At 41.0% G+C, this 21,843-nt stretch overlaps 1 long non-coding RNA gene across 1 annotated transcript; it reads left to right on the forward strand.

The window, feature by feature from the left end:
* Positions 1-1,094: 1,094 nt before the first annotated feature.
* LOC144298877 (uncharacterized) lies at positions 1,095-16,482 on the forward strand. Its single transcript, XR_013365751.1, has 4 exons — positions 1,095-1,146; positions 8,343-8,417; positions 15,691-15,813; positions 16,353-16,482. It is a non-coding gene; the product is annotated as an uncharacterized LOC144298877 (long non-coding RNA).
* Positions 16,483-21,843: the final 5,361 nt, after the last annotated feature.

The following is a 21,843-nucleotide window of genomic DNA, read 5'->3' on the forward strand; positions in this document are numbered from 1 at the left end:
CCCAAATGCCACCCCTGAGCCACAGGCGCAGACTTCTCTTTGGGCTTTGACAGGCTCCTGCTTGCTCATCCACTGTGCACCCCTTCCCTGTCCAAGACCCTCCCCGGCTCACCCCCGGATTAAGGACTTCAATGGGTTTAAGCTGCGGCTGGGTGGGGACAGGCTCTGGAGTTGTGGCTTCGACTTCAGAAATTGGTCCCTGTGCTGTTTTATGGCCTTCTGGTCGAGCTGTCCTCCCCGAGACGTCGGTTCCCTTGGAGACCACTTTTCGGCAAAAAGAAAGGAAGGAAAATAAAGTCTCACAGTGGCTAATGCTGCTGGAAATCAGAAATTCCCGTGGCTGTTCTCATCCTTTTCAAGCAGAAGGAGGCGGTCTTCCACTCGCATCCTCTCTGAAGGATCTCACTCCCGAAGCACAGGCTCCCCCCCGTCCGAAAGGAGGACGGTCTCCGAAACCCTCTGTAGGCTGATGTGCTGGAAAGGGAAGAAGCCATCACCAGGAATTAATGTGGGGAGATTCTGAGGTTCCCAGACGCCAAAAAATAACCTATCTTAGGCTTTTCTGCCACTTTAGAACACATCTTGCTAACAAATTCACAAAATGCTTTAGGATGAAGCACAGATGCTTACAGACACAAGTGCGAAGCTCTGGACTGGATGCTGAATGTGGCTCCCGGGGAAGGAGTTGGGGGTGCTGCCTCTGAATGGCTCACTGCAGCAAAACCAATGCTTAAGGATATTTTAGGTTTTCACCTTTTTTTTTTTTTTTTTTAAAGAAAAAAATCCTCTTTGGATTTCTTTCAGTTAGTGAAAAACAGCTGCTAATGCAGGTCTCTTATAAAAGTGAAGTGGTGCAACATGAACTCTCAAAAAGCAGGGAGTACGTGTATTACATATAAAAATCTTAGAGCATTTGGAAAGTTGAGCTAATAAAGAATAAAAAGTCACAATCCACCATCTGAATGACAGCATTGTTATTTTACTGTATTTCCTTCCAGTATTTTCCTGCAATATTTTTTATTAGATATTTGCAATCATACTCAGTAACCTTTTGAGTCATGATTTTTAACTTACTTAAAATTTTTTTTTTGCAGGTGGCTGAATTCCTTCAGCAAAATTATTTTAATGGCCACTAACTACTGAGTGGTTGGTATCGATTTACATACCCCTTTTCTGTCATCTGTATTGCCTCTGTTTGTTTCAAAATGAATGCAGTGGAGAATATTATTCCCCTTCTATTTAAAACAACATCCATTACGTCAGATTTCCACATGTCTGATCCCTGGACTCAATGACAAAAAAAAAAAAATTATGATAGCTCTTCATGTGTGTTGAATTGATACTCTCCAAAAGCTTATTGTTCCCATTTGCTGGTTTATCAGATACTTCCAGAAATATATGAGAATATTAATTTCCTTACACCATTGCCAGCACTAGGTATGTCCACTAAAGGCATTTTAACCCAAGTTTAACATGCAAAAGGGACCTGCTGCCTGCGTTAACTCCGTCTCTCTGTGTGACAGCCAGGTAGGACATTCCACTCTTCTGGAGAGGGCAGTATGTCTCCAAGGAGACCCCCCCCCCCCCCAGCAGCTGCTGCTCTAATCGCTAGCTCCTGCCTGAGGCCAGCCCTGATCAGTTGGGACGGACTCCCTAGCATCATGGGGGTGCCTCTCTCATGATGTTTGTGTCATACTCCGCACATCACAAGGCTGTCTACAGCAGAGGATGACTTCTGGGGACAGCCTATCACTTAATCCCCCACACTGACCATCGCAGCACTGTGTGTGCACCAGAGGCCCAATCCAACTTTACACCTAAACTAAAATAACTGAACTGAACTAACTGAACAAGAGACCTCAACATTTGATAGCTCGTGAGTGGAACCAAGAGATAAAACATTGGGATCCTGGTTCTGGTTTTCGTCTCTCTTTGAATCAGGTATGTAGTGACTCATGGGGCCTTTCGGCCTTGGATCCTGTGAAAGCAGGTGATAGGATCAAAGCCTCTTAACCCTGCACTGGGGGGTCAAACCGATGATCCTCTCTCTCTCTCTCCCAGGCCCCCGGGGAGGAGATGTCATATAGCGTAGGTTGAAGCAAGATGCCTCTGGACCCCTGCCTTCCTGGTAGGTTAGTAATGTAGAGGAGGAGGCCATGATCCTTGAGGATGCCTGTCCAGGGTCTATCAGATTTACTGATCCATTCATTCGATAGGAATTTTTGTTGAGAATCTTATTCTGTGCCAGTATTGAGCTGCATCTGAGAATGAAGATAAAGGGTGATCAAAAATGACCAGAATAGGGATGTTTAAAAGTACTGTTGTCAGAACTTTGTGATAGAGCTCTTAGTGATAAGGAAGTCAGCTGAGCAGGGTTTCTAGTCTAGGAAGCCCTATGGGGATTTGGCATCGCTGGCAACTCCCAAATCCTGGAAAGCATTGCCTCTCATTCTTTACCGAGCATCGGTCACCTGTAAGACTTGTTACTACAAAGTGCCAGGCTCACCCCAGAGTTTCTTAATCATTGGTTCTGGGGTGATGGTGGAGGATTTGCAGTTCTCACAAGTTCCCAGGTGACACTGATGCTTTGGTCCAGGGACCATAATTTGAGAACCGCTGCTTCTTTATATAGAAAATGCACTATTTGCCAGGTGTTCTGCTAACCATTTACTTGCATTATCTCAACCTTCAGAGCAACCTTATCAAGGAACTGTGGGTAGTCCCAACTTCTGAGACAAGGCACCTGAGGATAAAGGGGCTAATAACATGCTTCCACCGACGTAGTTGGTGGGTGGCAGGGTCGGGTCTAGCAGGGCTCTTGTCTCTGGCTTGAGAGCTGAGCTCTGAACCATTCTGCCCTACGTTCCCGGTTCATCCACTCTGGACACCAAGCTGCTCTACTTAGCGGGAACCCCGTGCTTGGAGATTACGTCCAAGTCCATCTTGACCCACCACCCCACCTCTCTACACAGTGGAAGAGCCTTCCTTCAGCGTTCCCAATCTCTGCTTCTGTCCACTCTTAATGTTACTGCATGAAATACTTAACTTTTCACAGATCAGTAAGAAAAATAAAAGACTTTATTCTTCTTCCTTCGACGATGCCTTCTTGAAGTTCTTCCTTTCTTTGTGTGATCCATGTTTCTGACCTCTTCCATTTTCCTTCTGCCTGAAGAACTTTGAACATTTCTCACAGGGCAGGTCCATTGGTGATGAATTACAGCACTTTTTGTTGGTCTGAGACTTTGTTGCTCCTTTATTTCTGGAGGACAATTGTTCTGGATATAGAAAGTGTTTTTCTTTCAACCTTAAATGTTTAATTTCATTCTCTTTGTGCTGGCGTGGCTTCTGATAACTTCACTGTGACTCATAATCTTGGTCCTCTGTAGGTAAGGTTTTTTGGGGTTTCTGGTTTTTTCCCCTCCTGTACTGTTCTGTCTTGTTCATGATTTTTTGTCTTTGTTTTTCTGTTGTTTGAATAGCATATGCCTAGGTGTGTTTTTTAGGGTAATTTTCAGTTCTTTGGATCTTGGGTTTGGCATCTGTCATTAATTTTGGTTAGTTCTTGGCCATTATTATTTCAAATACTCCTGCTCTGTTCTTTCTCCTCATTTTCCAGTAACATGTTAAACCTTTTAACATTGTCTGGCAGCTTTTGGTTGTTCTGTTCTGTGTGTGTGTGATTTTTTTCTTCTTTCATTTCAGTTCAAGGAGTTTCTGTTGACATCTCCTCACGCTCACTGGTTCTCTCCTCAGCTCTATCCAGCCTACTGATGAGCCCAGCCAAGGCACTCTTCATTTCCTTTATGATGTTTGTTATTTCTAGTATTTTCCTTTCATTCCTTCTTAAGTGTTTCCATCTCTGTGTTTATATTGCCATCTGTTCTTGCATGTGCTCTACTTTTTCTGCTGGGGTCCTTAGCATATTAGGCAGAGTTGTTTTAAACCCCTAGTCTGATGATTCAGGGTAATAGGAACCGGTAGAAGGAACAGAGGTAAATAGGCTTTAGGGTGAAGATATGTGTTATCTGTCTCAGAGTGGGACGGGGCTTGATGTGTGCAAGTAGCTATAGGTGAGCACCTCAAATTCCTCTTATGTCCTTGTTTTTGTCTGCTCTTTGACCTTGAACTTCCCCCAAATCCTTCTCTTCACAGACAACCGATGTCTTGGGGCTCTTTCAGCTGTAACTTGGCTGTTACTCTGGAGCCCTACTTGTGTGCTGGAGAGGGGTGGGGAGGATGGGGCATGTTCTATTGTCTTCACATTAAACCTGTGTTTTAGCAGGCCATGTGTCTGGTCTGTGGCCCCTGCAAGTGTTTCTCTCCTGTGGCACGGCTTTCTAGTCCTCTATTTCTTCTGGCCACAGCCTTCTCAATCTTAATGCATTCCCCATGTTGACTGCTTTTTCTGCCTTAGATGAGACAAGGAAGACCCTTCCTCCAGGTGGATGGGCTGGCAGTCTTTCTCCTGCAGACTGGACCTTCCTTAGGAGAAGGCTCTGGGATATTTTGCAAGGATTACTCTTACCCTCCTCTACCAGAGCCAGGAGAGGATCTTTTCCAGGACTTCCACCATGAGAACCTGGGGTGGGAGAGCTTCCCTGATATAAAGTCCACAAAAGGGTGGGGATGCTCCTAATACTGAAGCCCCTAGGAATTTCTCACTCTGAAGCTAGTATGCATTCAGTTTATAGCAATTTGTCAAATTTACTAAGTGTTACCACCAGTTTATGGTGCCTGGCGAGCCAAGCTCAGCTGTGTCTATCTGGGTTCACCTGCTTCTCCACACATTGGGCTGGTGGTGTGGCAGAGGAAGAAATGTTCCTCTACCCTCTCAGGGCCCCTGACTGGGTCAGCTCTCCCATGAGCGCTTTAAGATCCCACTTCATAGGGGAAGGGTGAGGGGAAGGTCAGAACGACTTCCTGTTCCTGACATTTTCTCAAATTCCTTCAGCTTGAAATATTCAATCTGCCAAGGTGCCATATTTTTGGAATAGCATATCCTGAACCCCATTAGTGGTTGGTTTACCCTGGGAACTCCGTTCTCCAATGGGTCCAAGGAAAGTCATTGATTTTTAGTCTGCCTGGCTTTTTCTTATTAGAAGTGTTCGAGAAGTGACGTCCAGGCTTTTTATACGTAAAAACTTGAAAGGAGAAGTCCCTTCTTTATAATTGAAGGGCTAATTCCCACTTTCATGAATATCTCAAAATATATTACCCATAATCTCCTTCAGATGATACTTCATGTGCTCAGAGAAACCCAATTTTTAGCATTTCCAAATGAGTTAGAGACTCCTGGTTTTCTCCCAGGAAGCACTGCATGCATGTCTGCATTACCTTGCACGCTGAATGAGAGAGAGAATTAATTCAGAATAGCACTCAGTGAGGGAGAATTAAGGTGCTAAGACCATAGGAAGCCACAGGAGTCATTTCTCTCTGGGTCATATATTTGAAACACTGTAATCAAATGAGCCCCAGATATTTTTATATTATCTGCATGAATTATGTCTAGTCACTAGTTTCCATCTTCCCAGAGACGCTGTATTGAAGCACATCAACACAAACATATTTGAAAACTGGTATACTTTTGCAACTGAGATTAAGATACATTATCAAGAAAGTACTAAAGATTTCCTCCACTCCTTCCTTCCCCTGGTGGCAACCCCACCGTAGGATCTATACCAAGAGCCTTTCTTGCCAATGCTTGCAATCTGCAAATTACATGCAAGTTGTTAAAACGGCGCCTGGAGGCCCTTATCAGCCTGTTAAGGCTTCTACATGTTTTGTTTGGTGGAGAGGAATAAAGCAATTAAAATCAGGATGAGTTCTATCTACACACTACATTTAATGTAACATCTTGGATACTTCTCTATATGAAAGTCTCTGTCCAACACTTGGGAGCAGAAAGGGGCAGAGTCCTTCCCGAAACCTCTGCTCCCAGGGAGGGGTGAGACCTTTAACAAAGTTGGGAAGCTTCCCCTCCTCTCCCCCTAAATCATGTATTCTGTGGGAAGAAGTCTTCAATTGATTTCTCTAAACAACTCTGTGTGGTAGGAAGGCAAAGACAGTGGATTACAGGGTATTAAGGACCTGGGTGTTTGGGGAAGAAAAAGGAGGCAATTTCAGGTACTGTGGACTTAATAAAATGGACTCAGATAGTGACAGCAGCATTTTCTGATGTGCAATTGGCCACTGGGGACCCTCATGAGGAATTCATTTAGTACCCCGCAACTTCCCAGACAGGAAGGATTTGTTTTGACTAATTGTAATCTCTAATGAAACCCCAAATGCACCTCTGGTAAGCCATATGAGTGTATTACCTTGAAAAAAATCCAGAATCTGGGTGCAGATCATTCCACCTGCTTCCCTAGGGTACACCTGGAGCTAGCTGGTCTGCCTGCAGGTTTGCCAACTTATTCTCCATGTTTCCCCCACACCAAAATGGCTTGTTCTATGCTAGCCAAGTGATTCTGGCAATGATCCAGATAGGGCAGCCATAGAAAGACACAGACATTTTATCTTGGAGATCTTTGACAAATGTGCTTTAGGAAGAAATAAGTGATTTGAATTATTATTGAATTTTCCACTCTTTTATTCAGCTGCTTAACTGATCCATCCATTTAGATGTCACATGAACCTCAAATCTGACATGTCCTAAATAGAAGGCTGGATGCTGATCCTATGACCAATTTCACCAGCATTTTCTCTGTTTCTCCCTCTGCAGCGGGTCTTCCACAGAGTTTCAATGACAGGTTTTCTCTGAATCTCCAAAGAGTTTTTTCTTGACCATCTGCCATGGATGGTTGTGTCCAAAGGGAGAATTTGTTCTCTCTGTGTGATCTGGGAGATTGGTCTTCTTTTGCCTTTAGACTCAGACTAGGAATTAAACCATAGGCCCCCTGGATTCTCAGGCCTTCAGACTTGGACTAGGACTCTATCACCGGCTTTCCTGGGTCTCCAGCTTACAGACAGCATTTGATGGGACATCTCAATCCCCATAATTCCATGAGCCAGTCCCTTTACATAGATTATCTATTTAATATATCCTATGTCTATTCTATATTTGTATCTATTACATATACACACATGCCCTACATACATCTATATGTAGATATAGATCTATGTCTAGTCTATCTCTGTATTACATATACACACACTCATACATATATACACATGTACATATATACACATCGAGGATATCTGTCATCCATCTGTCCATCCATCCATCCATCCATCATCAACCTATCTACCTACCTACCTACCTATGTACTGTATTGATCCTGTTTCTCTGGAGAACCCTGACCACTACAGTAATTATGGTTAAATGAAGCCAAAAGGATGGGGACCTATTAGATAGGATTGGTGGCCTTATAAGAATACAGAATCTCTCCTTCTCTCCATATGCAAGAACTGAAGACAGGCCACATGAGAACACAGGGAGAAGGCAGCCATCCGCAAACTAGGAAGAGGGACCTTGTCAGACCCTGATCATTCTGGCTCCCTGATCCTAGACCTCCAGCCTTCAGAACTATGAGAAAATAAATTTATTTAGTTTAATCCAGCCAATATGCAGTATTTTGTTATGGCAGTCCGAGCCAACAAAGGCCTGATAGGAAGCAGACCCATTCCCTCCTCCATCATGGCACCTGGCATCTGCCTGTATGGCACTGATCACAATCTGTGAACATTTTGCATGTAGTCTGCCAGGGAGGATAGGAATGAGGGTTCTTGCACACATCACTCATCTCTCAGGCTCCTTCCTCACTTCTGGACAGCAGTGCCAGGCAAAACTTGTGAGCAGTACATGTTTATTGAACAAAAATAATTTGAGGATGTCAATCCTATCTAGAAGATATTAATACTTCCTATATTTGCATACAGTTGAACAATATTCAAAATACCTGCATGTTCTGAATAAATCTTTTCAGAAGCTATGAAATGGTAGGCAGGGCATTAGGGTATCCAGAGAGTATGTCTCATTTCAGAGGGAGAACATTCAAAGCAATTCAAACCCAGTGTTCTGCGTGAAGAGGGAGCTTTGAGGATCTGTTTCATAAATAATAGACAAACAAGTAGAGCAAAACAGGCAAAGATACAAAGAGCAAGAGAAAAGAAAAAAAGAAGATGTGTAGAAGAAAACAAAGGGAGGTAGAATATATAAATTAAAGACAGAAACTATCAGAGATGCAGAGACTGTGGGATGGGGCATGAGGGCATTTGTGGCAGTGGTGTGGGAAGTTCAGAACCTTTGACGGAAGGGAGCAGGGGACTGGCCCCTTCCTGATAGGACGTTTGGGGCATCAGACTAGAACACAACTTCTGATAGTGTGCGTCTGTCTCCACAGCTGTCAACTCTGTGCTGAAACAATGGCCTGAGGACTACGGCCTGAGTCGCATCTTCACCACAGGCTGAATATTTTGTGAGTACTTATTGTCTGTAGAATGGCTACCTGGTACTATAACCTAGGGACAAAGGAAAAGCTTGGACCTCACTTCATGACCACAAAGAGTCTGAATTAAATGGCTCTCTTAGTATGGTGGCCAACTGCAGGGAAGAAGGTACTCTAAATCAGATGGTCTCCTGTATTTGGGAGTTGAGACTACTTGGGTTTGCTCGCCCAGTTTCCTCATGGACTGAAAACAGACATTCAGAAGATGTGTGTGTATGAACTTTGGGACATCCTCACATTTCCATACCCACTTCATTTCTCCATTATTGGGAAGTGCTTTCTATCTGGCCTCATCAGACAATGTGCTGAATTATGGAGATCAAACAGTTACCCTGAATGTTTAGTACTCAGTGGGTGCAGGCACACACTCACTGTACACAGACTTCTCTTTGTGGCTACTGAAAACAACATTTTTTTCCCCCCTTAGCTCCTCTCTCCAGAGTAATAATCTTGTAAAGCCTACATATCCCAAAAGTAGGTTTTTTGGGGGGATTCTGATGATCTGGATAATTGACACCAAGGTGATCCTTCTGATATCAATCAGGAGGACATCTGGATTTCTAAACTAGGACAAGCACTTCTTATGAGATCACTGTGTGTTCCCAATCTTTTGCTTTAAAAAATGAAGAGAATTTGATTTCTCTTTCTTTAGGCATATTTGCAAGTTATCCAAAAACAGGGTATCTCTGCAAATTCTCTGTGCTGCCTATTCTTTGCCACAGTTTGCTCAGGAAATGAGTCTGATGATTGGCTGCCACTTGACATAATGTTAGTGTGGCCAGCAGGAAGGAAAACCAAGCATAAACAGACCCTGTTTGCTGATAGGACTGGAAAGATGCTCCAACTCAGCGGCATCAAGCCATTAAACTTTATTTTTGTTTTTTTTTAAACTAGAGCCTGAATTAAAATGTGAAGTGAATGCAAGAAATCCGCTAAGCCAGATTAGTACTGAACCTCCAGTCAAGATCATCACTTTGTCATTAGATCTGGCTGTGGGTGGTGTGAAAAGTATAAAGTCTGGTTACTCCTCCTTCCACCTACATTAATCTAAATTACCTGATAAGATTAAAAACAATCCTTTCAGTGGTGGTAGAAGTGGACCTAAGGTGAAAGATTTAAGGCAAGAACCATCACAAGGATGTCTTGACAAGGTAGAGCCAAAAGCCCTCGACGTCTTTGTTCTGAGGGTTGAAAGGAACTATCCTTAGAAACCCACACTGGAGGTGGTATGGCTCACCCGAGAGGACCACAGGGGAGGGTCACTGGGACCACAGCAACAGAGGCAACGCAGTGACTATTGGGCTAATTAATAACAATGACTGTGAAAGGTCATGAGTAAAGAATTGAAGAATCGAGGAAACTAATATTTAAACGCCACACAACGTGTGATGCTTAATTCAGAGAGCAAAGTCCAAGCCTGCAAGCGAAAGATTTCACATTAAATGAAGTGCAATTGGAATAGGACTCGGTGGGTATTTCACTTTGCCTTGGTCTTAGGTTAAGTAATTAAAATCAGCATCAGGTTCTGCCTGGAAGCTAGGGCAGCTGAGCAACAGCTAATTGTTACAGAAGCAAAATTAGCAGATGATCAAAGAAAATTTCAGAATTTCTTGCCAGAATGAATACGCGTGAAATTCTATCCTCTGGTCTAACAAAATACATACAGGATAGAATTAAATTTAGCTAATTAGATTAAGAATGAGTGAACCCATAATTTTGATTTAGTAGGCTGCACAAACATAGATGGAGCACTTGTCATAAAATGGTAGAAGGTCCGTGTTGTGAGGACCCTGTCAGCTGGTCTAGTTTCGCCATTAAGTGCTTCGCTCCCCCTGATTTTAATTCCTTAGACATATCATTGTCTATATCATTGTCTGCTTAAAGCCCCCCAGAGACGGGGACCACACCATCCCTACCCCAGACTCTGAAATGGAGGTGGGAAATACCTAGAAGGACAATGATATGCTGTTAAACTCAAGGAGGACCTTGGAAAAGGAGAAACTGACCAGGAGAGGGTAATAGGATGAGTGAGATGAGCCAAGAAAACAGCGTAGTGCAACAGCAGGTGTGGCCACACGCACAGCAGTGTGGGATGGGAAGGAGCTGGGGATGGGTAGAGCTCGTTATTGGAAGGGTGGCTTTTCCAGCAGGGATTGACTTCCTTTGCTTTGCTTCCATCAAGGAGGCTGGGCTCATCCCCAAAAGTCTGGACTTATAGAAGCCAGATGTCCCAGAGAGTTTGTTGCATGATTTGGGCCACTGCATAGACTCCTCCTTCATCAATTCTGCACCTTTCTCTTAAACTGTATCTGTTCATCATGTAGAGGGTAGAAATTTAAAATCTTTTTAATGATCAAGGATTACTTAATAAATAAGAACATGCAGAAGGCTTAAGCGTTTAGTTCAACAGATTTTGTCCGTTGTATGCACTCGTGTAATCATCAGCAAAACAAGATGGGGGACACTTTATCATCCCCTAAAACTTCCCAAGTCCTCTTTCCAGCTGATCCCCTTGAAAAGGAAAGCACTTTTGATTTCTGTCACTATAGTTAGCTTTATCCTTAGATCTCATATCAATGGAATCATATAGAACACATTCTTTAGTATCTTTTTTTTTTTATAATCTATCCATGGGTTATTGTATTTTAACAATTGTTCTCTCCTTCTCATCAACAGGTAGCATTTCATTTTATGAACATACCTCAATTTGTTCATCCAATCACCTGTTGATAGACATTTGGATGGTTTCCAGTTCTGGGCTATCAAAATGAAGATCATTATGCGCCTTCTTGTACAAGTCTTTCCGCAGACACAAATTTTCATTTTTCTTCAGTAAATTCCTAGGGGTAGAATTGCTGGGTTATAGAGGAGTTGTTTATTTAACTTTATACAAAACTGCCAAGAAGCTATTTGAAGTACTATTCTACACACCTACCCAGCAGTGTGCGAGGGTTCCACATCCTCGCCAGCACTGAGCACTGTCAGGAATTTTGACTTCAGTCATACCAATGCCTGTGAAGTGGTATTTAGTTCTAAGAGGCATTTCTCTGGTAAGGGTTGGTGTGAAACATCTTTCCGTGTGCTTATAGTGTCTGTTCAAGTCTTTTCCCCACTATTTTAATTGGGGTATTTGTCTTATTAGTTATTGGAGCTATTTAAACATTTTGGAGCCAAGTCCTTTGTTAGATAAAATTGTGAAAATTTTCTCCTTTTTTGTGGCTGTGTATTTATAATGGTGTCTTTCAAAGAACACATTTAAAAAATGAATCCCATTTAACTTTTATTTTCCCTTTTTTTGGTACATGTTGTTTTATCTAAGAAATCTTGGCCCACCTTAAGGTTGTGAAAATATTGTTTTCTTCTAGAACATACATGGTTCTAGGTTTTACATTTAGGTCTAGAATCCATCATGATCATTATCTGGTATGGAGCAATGTGGGTAAAAAATTCATTCTTTCTCCTCATGCAGGTATGTAGTTGTTTCACATTTACTGAACACATTTTCCTTTCTACAATGAAGTGACTTGGTGCCTTTCTCAACAATCAATGTAGTGGTCTATTTCTGGACCTTTTATTCTGCTCCTTTGATGTGTGTTCTAGTCACATAATTTTAATATTTGTTTTCCTTATTATTCAGCTGATCTACTTTCTATTTTTCCTTGTGATATACTCTTTGACACATCGTTTGGTTGTATTTTGCTTAATTTTCAGCCATTTTGAGATTTTTTTAGATGTCATTGTTTTATGCACACTATTTTGGTCAGAGGCAGCTTCTGTATATTTTGAGTCTCTTGATATTTACAGAGATTTGTTTTTATAACCTGTCATTTTACTTTATCTTGGTGATTGTTCAATGTGTATTTGAATACTCAAGTTTATTGGTAGTGCTAAGCAAATGTTTTATGTCCTCATACATTTGTATTTTAGTTGTTCTAGTAATTACTAAGAGAGAAATGTTAAAATCTCCAACTAAGACTCTGGATTCATCTGTTTCTCTGATCTCTGCCAATTTTTACTTACATTTTCTCAATCTCTTGTTATTTGTATGACATTCAGGATTGTTACATCTTCTTCATGAATTGACCTTGAATAATTATGAAACAGCCCTCTTTGTCTCTAGTAATGCTACTTGTCTTATTTTTTTGATATTAATGTAATTTTCTTATGCTTATTTTTGGCCTGACACATCTTTCCCGCCCATTTACTTTCAACTTTTATGTCTACATTTAGATTTCTAGTAAATAACAACATACAGTGGGGCTTCATTTTTTTCCCTGCTAAAATTTGACAATCTCTCTCTTCCAATGCAATATTTCATCTTCTAACTTTTCACGTAGTTGTTAGTATGGTTGGGTTTAAGTCTGCCATTTTGTCTTTTTTTTCTCTATTTGTTCCACCTACTCTTTATTGTTCTCTTCTGTTTGCTGGGTTAACTGGATAATTTTGTAGTGTTCTTCCTCCAGTCTTTGTTAGTTGTATCTTTTGTATTTTAGTGGTTGCTCTAGATGTTACAATAGTCATCTTTAAGTCATTACAGTTTTATTTTTTATTATTTTTTAAAAGATTTTATTTATCCATGAGAGACACAGAGAGAGAGGCAGAGACATACAGAGGGATAAGCAGAGTCCTTGCAGGGAGCCCGATGTGGGACCCAATCCCAGGACAGGATCACGCCCTGAGCCAAAGGCAGATGCTCAACCACTGAGCCACCCATGCATCCCTAAATCATTACAGTTTTAAATAATATCTTACCACTTCATGAACCACATAAATATAACCTTGGAATTCCATCCAACCCCCATAACATTCTGTGCTTTGTCATATATTTTACTTCTGCATATGTTAACAACCTTTCAATACTGTATTACCTGTGTTTTGAACACTCAAGAGTCTAGTATCATAACCCTAGTCTAGTCCCATAACCCTAAACAATGTCCTTTCGCCTACTTTTGGAAGTGTATATCTGTTGGATATGAAGTATTTCAGCTTTTACCTAAAAGTATCTTCCACATTTCTTAATTTTGAAATATGGCCCTCCCTAGCTTCTGTTGAGATGTTAGCTTCCACTCTTCTCAGTGTTTCACTGTATACATCTTCTCCCCCATGACCACTTGTAAGACTCTCTATATTTGATTTTGGAAGTTGGATTAAGATGTGCCAGGATATGGTTTTCTTCCTATTCACACTGCTCAGGATTAGCAGAGACTCTTGGATATCCAGGCCGATGTCCTTCATCATTTTAGTAATTGCCAACTATGATTTCAAATACTTTTCTATTAGACTATTTGGTATTCAATCATAGTTCTAGGACATCCTCCTCCATTATAAAAATGCTCTTCTTTCCATTTTGTGCTTCAGTGTGAATAGTTTATTTCATCCTTTCTTCACTGATCCTTTCTTCTGCTGTGTCATCTTTTTAAGCCTGTCAAATGAACTATTAATATTTTGTATGGTGTTTTCAGTTATTGCATTTCTAATTGTTATTTAAGGTATTCATTTTTCTGCAAAAATTTTCTATCTATTCACATGTTGTCCATTTTATGCCAGATTAAAAAAAAAATTAGGTAATCTCTTTGCCCAAGGTGGGGCTCAAACTCATGACCCTGAGTTCAAGAGTCCCATGTTGCACCAACTGACCCTGAGATCAAGAGTCCCACACTCTACCAACTGAGCTAGCCAGGCATCCCTGTTTTACACTGGATTTTTGAGCACATTTTTCAGAGTTGTATCAAAAGGTTCTTGTCTGCTATGCAACAGTAGGCTATCTATGGCTTTGTTCTAATGACTGTTTTCTTTTGTTAATGGGTCACCTTCTCCTCCTTTTCCTAGGCCTCACAGTTTTTAATTATGCTCCAGCTTTTGTACATAAAAGAATAGTTGACATTGTATAAACAGCATTTGTCTCTGAAATGTTCCTTTGTCTGGATGCTGGTGTGGGGGCAGGGTAGTCTAATCTGTGGTGGGCCTGGGCCAGGTCTTTGAGAGCATTCATTTCATTAAGGATGTTCATTCGGTTAGGTTTCATTTGTTCTCACCTCTCTCATGGATCTTTAAGAATCGTGACACTGTGGCACATTGATCTTGCTCTCATCATTTATATGGTATCAATAGTCTCTGGTGATTTTCTACATATGTATGCCAGTAGATTTCTATTATCTTTGTATTATTATACTGACAATTTTATCAATCACAACAGTGTTTTGCATCAATGTTAAGGAATTAAGCTGTAACATAAATGCATGGATAGGCTGCATTTTCCAGGAAAATAAGGATGGGGATTGGAACCTGTGAGTTATGTGGAATACTGTGTTGATTGTTTTACTGAACAAGGTAACAATTTATGGCAGGCGCTGTTGGATGCCAGCTGGTTTCCATATCTATTTAAAAATTTACACTCAATACAAGGAATCCATATTTATCAATCTGCTCTCAACCTGAGTAATCTGAGGCCAGCTGTGAGTCACATAGTAAGATCCAAACAACAATCCAGTGAGGCTTTAGTGAGCCCAGGCTCTGGGGAAAAGAGCTGGGGCTTGGATGGGGGCACCGTTAGGGGCTGATGGCAACTCCATGATTGTGGGGATTAAATAAGAAGCCAGAGTCACATGCAGGACATGTGCATTTCAGGGGTATAGGACAATAGGCTGGGGGTAATAGAGGTGGCTATGAGAATCAGGCTTTTTCTCAGAGTATCTAAGGGGCAAAATCCATTCAAAAGGCATTTACTGAGAATTTATTACATTTCAGACTATGGGTTAGAACAAACTAATATTAGGTATGTTTATGTACCACCAGTGGTTTCTTCAGGAACTCTGCTAAATGTGGTATGTATATTATTTCAATGGATCTTCGACACAACCCCATGAGATAGGGGCTGCCCTTATGCCTCTGCTTTAAAGGCTTATAGAGACTTGCACAGGGTAAGTAACTCTCTGAAGTTTACAAAGCTAGTAACATGCAGTGGAGCTAGGGTTTGACTCTTAGCCAAATTCAGAATAATTCTAATTTACAGATGAAGAAATTGAGACACTGTGGCAGGTGCTATGCAACAGACCATGCATTTCATATGAGCAAAGATGGCATTTATTCAGTTTTACCTCTTTGTATCCCATGCCTAATATAATGTCTGGCACACTGTAGACTCTCAAAAAACTATGAAATAAGAATTAATTGATCAATGAATGCTAGGAATACTAGAATGAGTCCTTACACTTCTGTCCACCCCCTGCCCCCTGTATCATAGGGGAGATGAACAAGAATATCACAAGAACCTCACAGGATGTGAGAGAAATCTAGGTAGAGTGTACTGTTGTTGCCACATCCTGTTCCTTTTGCTGTCTCTCCCATGAAACTCAACTTCCTGATGGTGAGTCTGCATGTATTCATTTTTTATTCTCATCTGACACAGAGCAAGCAGCTCAATAGATGGCTGAGCATAAGTGTCAAATGGAAGAAGCAGGTAGTGATGTCTGAACAGAGTTTGTTTTAGGATAAATTGGACAGGATTTTGCCTACTGGTAAAGAGAAAGAGCTTTTGCCTAGACTGAGGAATTGGATATTGCTGAGATCACAAGAACTAAAGACCACATAGTCTTAGACTAAGTAAATTCAAGAGAAGACAAGAAGGGAGATGGTGGGGAGGAAGGAAGAAGAAGAGGAAGGGAGGGAAGGGAAGGATGAAGGTGAAGGCATGGAGGAAGAGTGAGCAACTTGTTAACCAAACCCCTACACCAACCATGTCTGAACACCAACACCCTTGGGCTTCCCTGTTACAAGTTCATGAATTCCCTATTTTGATATCTCTAGTTTCAGTTTGGTTCCCATTTAACAACTGAAAGAATTCTAACTAAATTGATAAGGTTCTGTTCAGTGACTGTGTTAACCTATTTTTTTGCATCTGTTTAGAGCAACAGTTGGCAAACTGAAACCAGTGTGCCAAATCTGGATTACCGTTTTTGTCCGGCCCAAGAGCTAAGAATAAGAATGGTGACTGCATTTTTAAATGGTTGGAAAATAAAAAGAATATTTCATGATGTAAAAATTGTATGAAATTCAGATTTCAGTGACCTAAATAAAGTTCTATTGGAACACAACCAAACCCATCCATTTCTGCATTGTCTGTGGCAACTTTATGCTCCAATGAGGCAGAGTTGAGAAGTTTGACACCAAATGGCCCACAAAGTGTAAAATATTTACTGTCTGGCCCTTTACAGAAAATGCGGGCTGACCCTGGCCTAGAGCATCTAAAGCAGAAAACACTGACAAATAAGGGTCACTAAGGATATGACCTGCACTGGGGGAGGAGAGGGGATGGAAGGCCCCATGTTTATTCCAGGATGGCACCTCTAACCCCTCAGGGATTAACCTCAAAGTTTCTCTGTCCTTCATCTTGTTTTGCTTCTTCTCATTTCGATGCTAGTGTGTTTCAAGCTCTTTGGGGCACTTATGACTGGAAAGAGTACTTGACTGAGGATCCAAAAACCATGTGACCCTAGGCTACCACCCCACCTCCTTGATCTCCAGTCATCTCATTAGTGAAGTGGGTTATTGCATAAAGCCTATTTCTTAGGTTGATTCTGATGATTAAATGAAATCAGGGTACACATATGGTCTACAGAAATGGTCACAAATGCTTTCTTCACTCTTATGGTGAGAAATGAGTGAAATACACTTTGGAAAGGCATTGAGACAGCTGAAGGAAAGTAACTTTTATTTATTTTTTTAAAGATTTTATTCATTTATTCATGAGAGAGAGAGAGAGAGAGAGAGGCAGAGACCCAGGCAGAGGGAGAAGCAGGCTCCATGCAGGGAGCCTGATGTGGGACTCGATCCCAGGACTCCAGGATCACACTCTGGGCTGAAGGCAGGCATTAAACTGCTGAGCCACCTAGGGATCCCCCAGGAAAATAAATTTTAATGTTGTAATAATGACCACATGTTCAGTTAGACACCAAATGACTCTGGATTCATCACATCCCTCCATTTTGGATTAACTAGTTTTATATGGCAAGTTTAATCTAGTCCCTTTGAAAAATTTAGAATAGCACAAACATCAACAGTGAAAAGTACCGCTCCTTTGGGTCCTCCTTACACATTCTACCCAAAGGCAGACATAGTCACCATTTTATCAACTTCAGACAGGGTCGCTGCATGTCACCAGTGCATATATGTTGTGTGTATGAACCTACTACACACAGTCCCTTTTATCCACATCCCCCATACTGATGTGAATGTCCCTTAACACTCCGATCTGTACCTGGCTATGTTTACTTTAAAAACACGTATTTTCACATTCACCAGAGATGAATGTTCAAGAATATTTAAAGCAGCACTATTTGTAAAAGCAAAAAATTGGAAAGAACCCAGATATCCATCAGCAGGAGAATGAGTAAATAAATTGTGGTGTATTTATACAACAGAATATTTTCCATTAATAAGCATCCACAAACTACAGCTGTAAGTAACAATGTAGACAAATCTCATAGACATTCCCCTGATAGAAAGAATTCAGACATGAAAGAGTAGATGGTTCCAACACTAATCCCTGACGTCACCAGTTAGGATGGTGGTCCCCCTGGGTATGAGGGAGGTAGAGGAGAAGGGGGCTCTAGGGGACTGCAGTATTCTGACACTTGGTGTGGGTGTTGAATACCCATGTGTGTGCACTTGGTGAAAACTCATCATCCCTCATGGCTTTGTAAGTATGATTTTCTTAAATAAAATTCGTACTAGAAATTTAAAAGAGCACATATCTTAGAAATTGAATTCAGACCATATGGGTTTACTTCCTTCTCTTTCCTAGCTGTGGAGACCTGTACTGTACAGATGGCCGGCACTTCCCTCTCATCACTGCCCTTCTGATGCACCGTGAGGTGGTTTCCGGCTATTTGCTGCCGGATGCTATTTTCCAAGACATTTTCTAATCACCCGTTTGAACGGAAACAGGCTGTCTTGAGCACAGAATGAATTCTGCCCTGGAGATACCAGGAGGCAGGTGGGCCTGTTTCAGACCACTGCGCAGGTGGGTAGGGCCCTGACCCGTCCTGAAGCTGCACAGGCATCCTGTGGGCAAACATACCGCCTGCACATTCGCGTCGTTGCTAATGGGTATTCCCAAGGCAGGGTGCTGTTATTTGCATTTTCTCGTTGTCATGAATGCCCAAGTGCTCTGAATATTAATGAAACCATTCATAGCCTCCTTTGCAGGCTTAAAATATTCAGCATCAAACATACTGTTTTGTTCCCATTTCAACCAAGTTTAATTTCTCTTAACCAGCTTTGTTTTTGTAAAGCCAAATTAATGTATAATTTCAGTGTTTAAATCTCAATTCTCAGCAATTCACGACAGATTGCAAGTGACTATGATTTGTCCGTTAACACCTAATGGGTTGAAATAATTTATTGCACAAACATTTCCAGGAAAACGACGCCGCTTGAGCAAAAGCAAATCAGGAAATGTTACTTGTTTATCTAATAAACTACCCTGGGGTGAGCGAGTACATTAGCATTGCACAAACTTTGTGACTTATTCATCATCACTATTTATTATTAAAACTTTATCTGTTTCAACTTAGTGAATGGCTGCCTTGGGATACACTGCTTGCAGCAACAACAAGAAAATAAAGTTTATGCAATTTGCATAATACTGTACAAAGAATATTAGCTTAGAACAATATGAATCCCTGGATCATTTGCAGCCCTTTGGTGTTTAATGTTGGTAAATATTTAAATAACAGCGTGCCTGTATAATTATAAAGATTTCTCTTTCTAATCTGCTTGTGATGCACAGCTGCTGTAAATCACCTGGATCCCATGGTTTGGCTGGGAGAACGTTAGGGGTGATGAAGAGGCACTTGTTGCTTTGGTTGGTGAGGAAGATGGTGACCTGAAAGCACAGGAGTGGGGGGGCGGTTGAGACAGGAGCTCAAGGTGCTCTTTCTTCTTCTTTACCCTTTATAGGGGCATCTCTGTTTCATACAAATTGGGTCCTGCTTAGAATACACCTGGATTCTCTCTCATGTTGAGCTTTTTGCATATACAGAAAAGATAGAATTGAACCTCAGGATCTTTGCACATGCTGCTTTCTCTTTGGTGGTTCTCCCTTCAAATCACCTGCTTGTCCCTAATTATACCTTACTCATTGTTCTAGCCTCAGGATAAACCTCCATATCTTTCCTGACCCCCACTACCCTGCCTGGCTTGGTCTTCCTACCATGCAATTTCATGATGCCTTGCATTTCTCCTTCCAATCTTCCTTATTCAAACGTCTTTTTTCTCCTCTGGACTCTAGGCCAGAGGAGGGGAAGAATGTGTCTGTGTTGGATAGTGCTGTGGCCAGGGCGTGGCAGATGGTAAAAGCTGAATTACATTTTTGTTGTAAAGTGAACAGATGAATACCTACAGTCATCCATTTAAAGAAATGTCTACATAATCAATAATCATATGCTTTATTACCTTTCAAATTAGACAAATTAAAAAATAAATTACAACCCCTAGCATTGGTGAGAATTTAGGGACTTGAGAACTCTCAAACACTTTAGGAGAATGATTCCACAGCATGAAGCAAAAGTCCAAAAGTGATTATTTTATTTTTTGGCTCGGTGAATACATTCATGGGAATTTATACTAAAGCAGTAATTTGGGAATGTGTGAACACATTTGGTTCCAGAGATATTCATCACATTGTTGTTTAAATTTGTGAAAAATTGTAAACCTCGTAAATGGTCAACAACAGAGGATTAGCGGAGAGAGCTACAATTCACCTAAATGATGGGACAGTAGGAAGGAGCTAAAACAGTAATTCAGAAATATTTTCATGACATGGGAAGAGGTTTACGATCTATTCTGGAGGGAATAAAGTAAATACAAAGCCTTATGCAACCATGATTCCATTTTTGTAATAACATTCATATACAGAAATGACAAGAATCATGTATGTTAAAATGTTAAAGAAATTAATTACCTGTGGTGTGGTGAAATTTTTCTTTTTTTTTTTTTTAAGATTTATTTATTTATTCATAAGAGACACAGACTGAAAGAGAGGCAGAGACACAGGCAGAGGGAGAAGCAGGCTCCCAGGGAGCCTGATGTGGGACTCGATCCCAGATCCCGGGATCAGGACCTGAGCCGAAGGCAGGCACCCAACCGGTGAGCCACCCAGGGGTCCCAAAATTTTGCTTTTAATGTATCCTTTCTGCAAAATCAAAAGCGAAATGAAAGAAATGAACCTATGCACTAAACCACTGTGTGGCTTAAGACACACAGAGGAATTAATTTAAGTGAATATACAAAACAGTCATTTGGCTGGACATCTTAGCGGAATATATGCTAAGGACAAAAAGAACATCAAATAAATCTTCTTTCCTTTCCAGTAATTATATTGTTAATTATTATATTGCTATTTCTATTTGGAAGCTACTTAAGTAAATTATAGGAAGACACAAGAAATTATGTTAATGTCATCAGTAAATAAGATATTCAGCTTAAGAGAACAAGTGAAAAATAGAAAAGAATTTGAATAATGTTTAGCAAAGCTAAATTTGAATTGGAAATAGAAGTATAGCTTCCTGATGCATGTTCTCTTAAAACAGACATTTCCTACCTCTGCCCTCCGAATAAGCCCAGAAACCAGGAGCTATCCAGTAGCAATGATGCTCCTAGCACCTGTACTGTGATTGCTCAACAAGGTTTTCCACTGAAGCCAGATCACCTTAGAGAAATGGCTGATTCCAGAAATGGAGCAGGAAATGTACAAGAAGGTACTGATCATCTTATCTCACTAAAAGAAATGAGAAGAAAAGGCTCCTGGGTCATGTCAGAGGGCCTGATGGCCTGCTTAAAGAGACTCCCCAGTCAGGGAGGGTTCACTTGGATCATAAGAATGATGACAACAGTGGATTGAAACACATCAGCTCTATTAAAACCATGCACAGAAGATGTAACAACAGCAATTGGTTTCTTCTGAAGGATGGAAGGGGACCAGCTCACTAATCTGAAAACCAGCAAATAAAGGGAAAGAATCCAGCATTTTCCTGCCTTTATTTTATACTGTACCTCAGAGTAACCAACTGGTTTACTTGAGAATTCTCTTTATATGGAAGAGTTCCCTCTCAATAATGATGACAGAAGGATGGAATCAGAGTGTCCCAATTTTTCAACCTCAAATGCAATCACTGAACCATGCAGTCACCCCCAATGACTACTGGCACCACATAAAGAGAAACCACCAGACATCTTATACCTCCTGATGGAAATAGATGACACCACTTATAGAGTTTTCTTGCCAACATACTGAACCTGAAGAGATACACATTAAATGGCACCTCAGGGAAGGGATCTGCAAAATTTAGACTATAGGAAACTCTGACATCACCAACTAAGAAACGGCAAAGAAATT

Source organism: Canis aureus, chromosome 26 (assembly GCF_053574225.1).
Source record: "Canis aureus isolate CA01 chromosome 26, VMU_Caureus_v.1.0, whole genome shotgun sequence".
Classification (NCBI taxonomy): domain Eukaryota; kingdom Metazoa; phylum Chordata; class Mammalia; order Carnivora; family Canidae; genus Canis; species Canis aureus.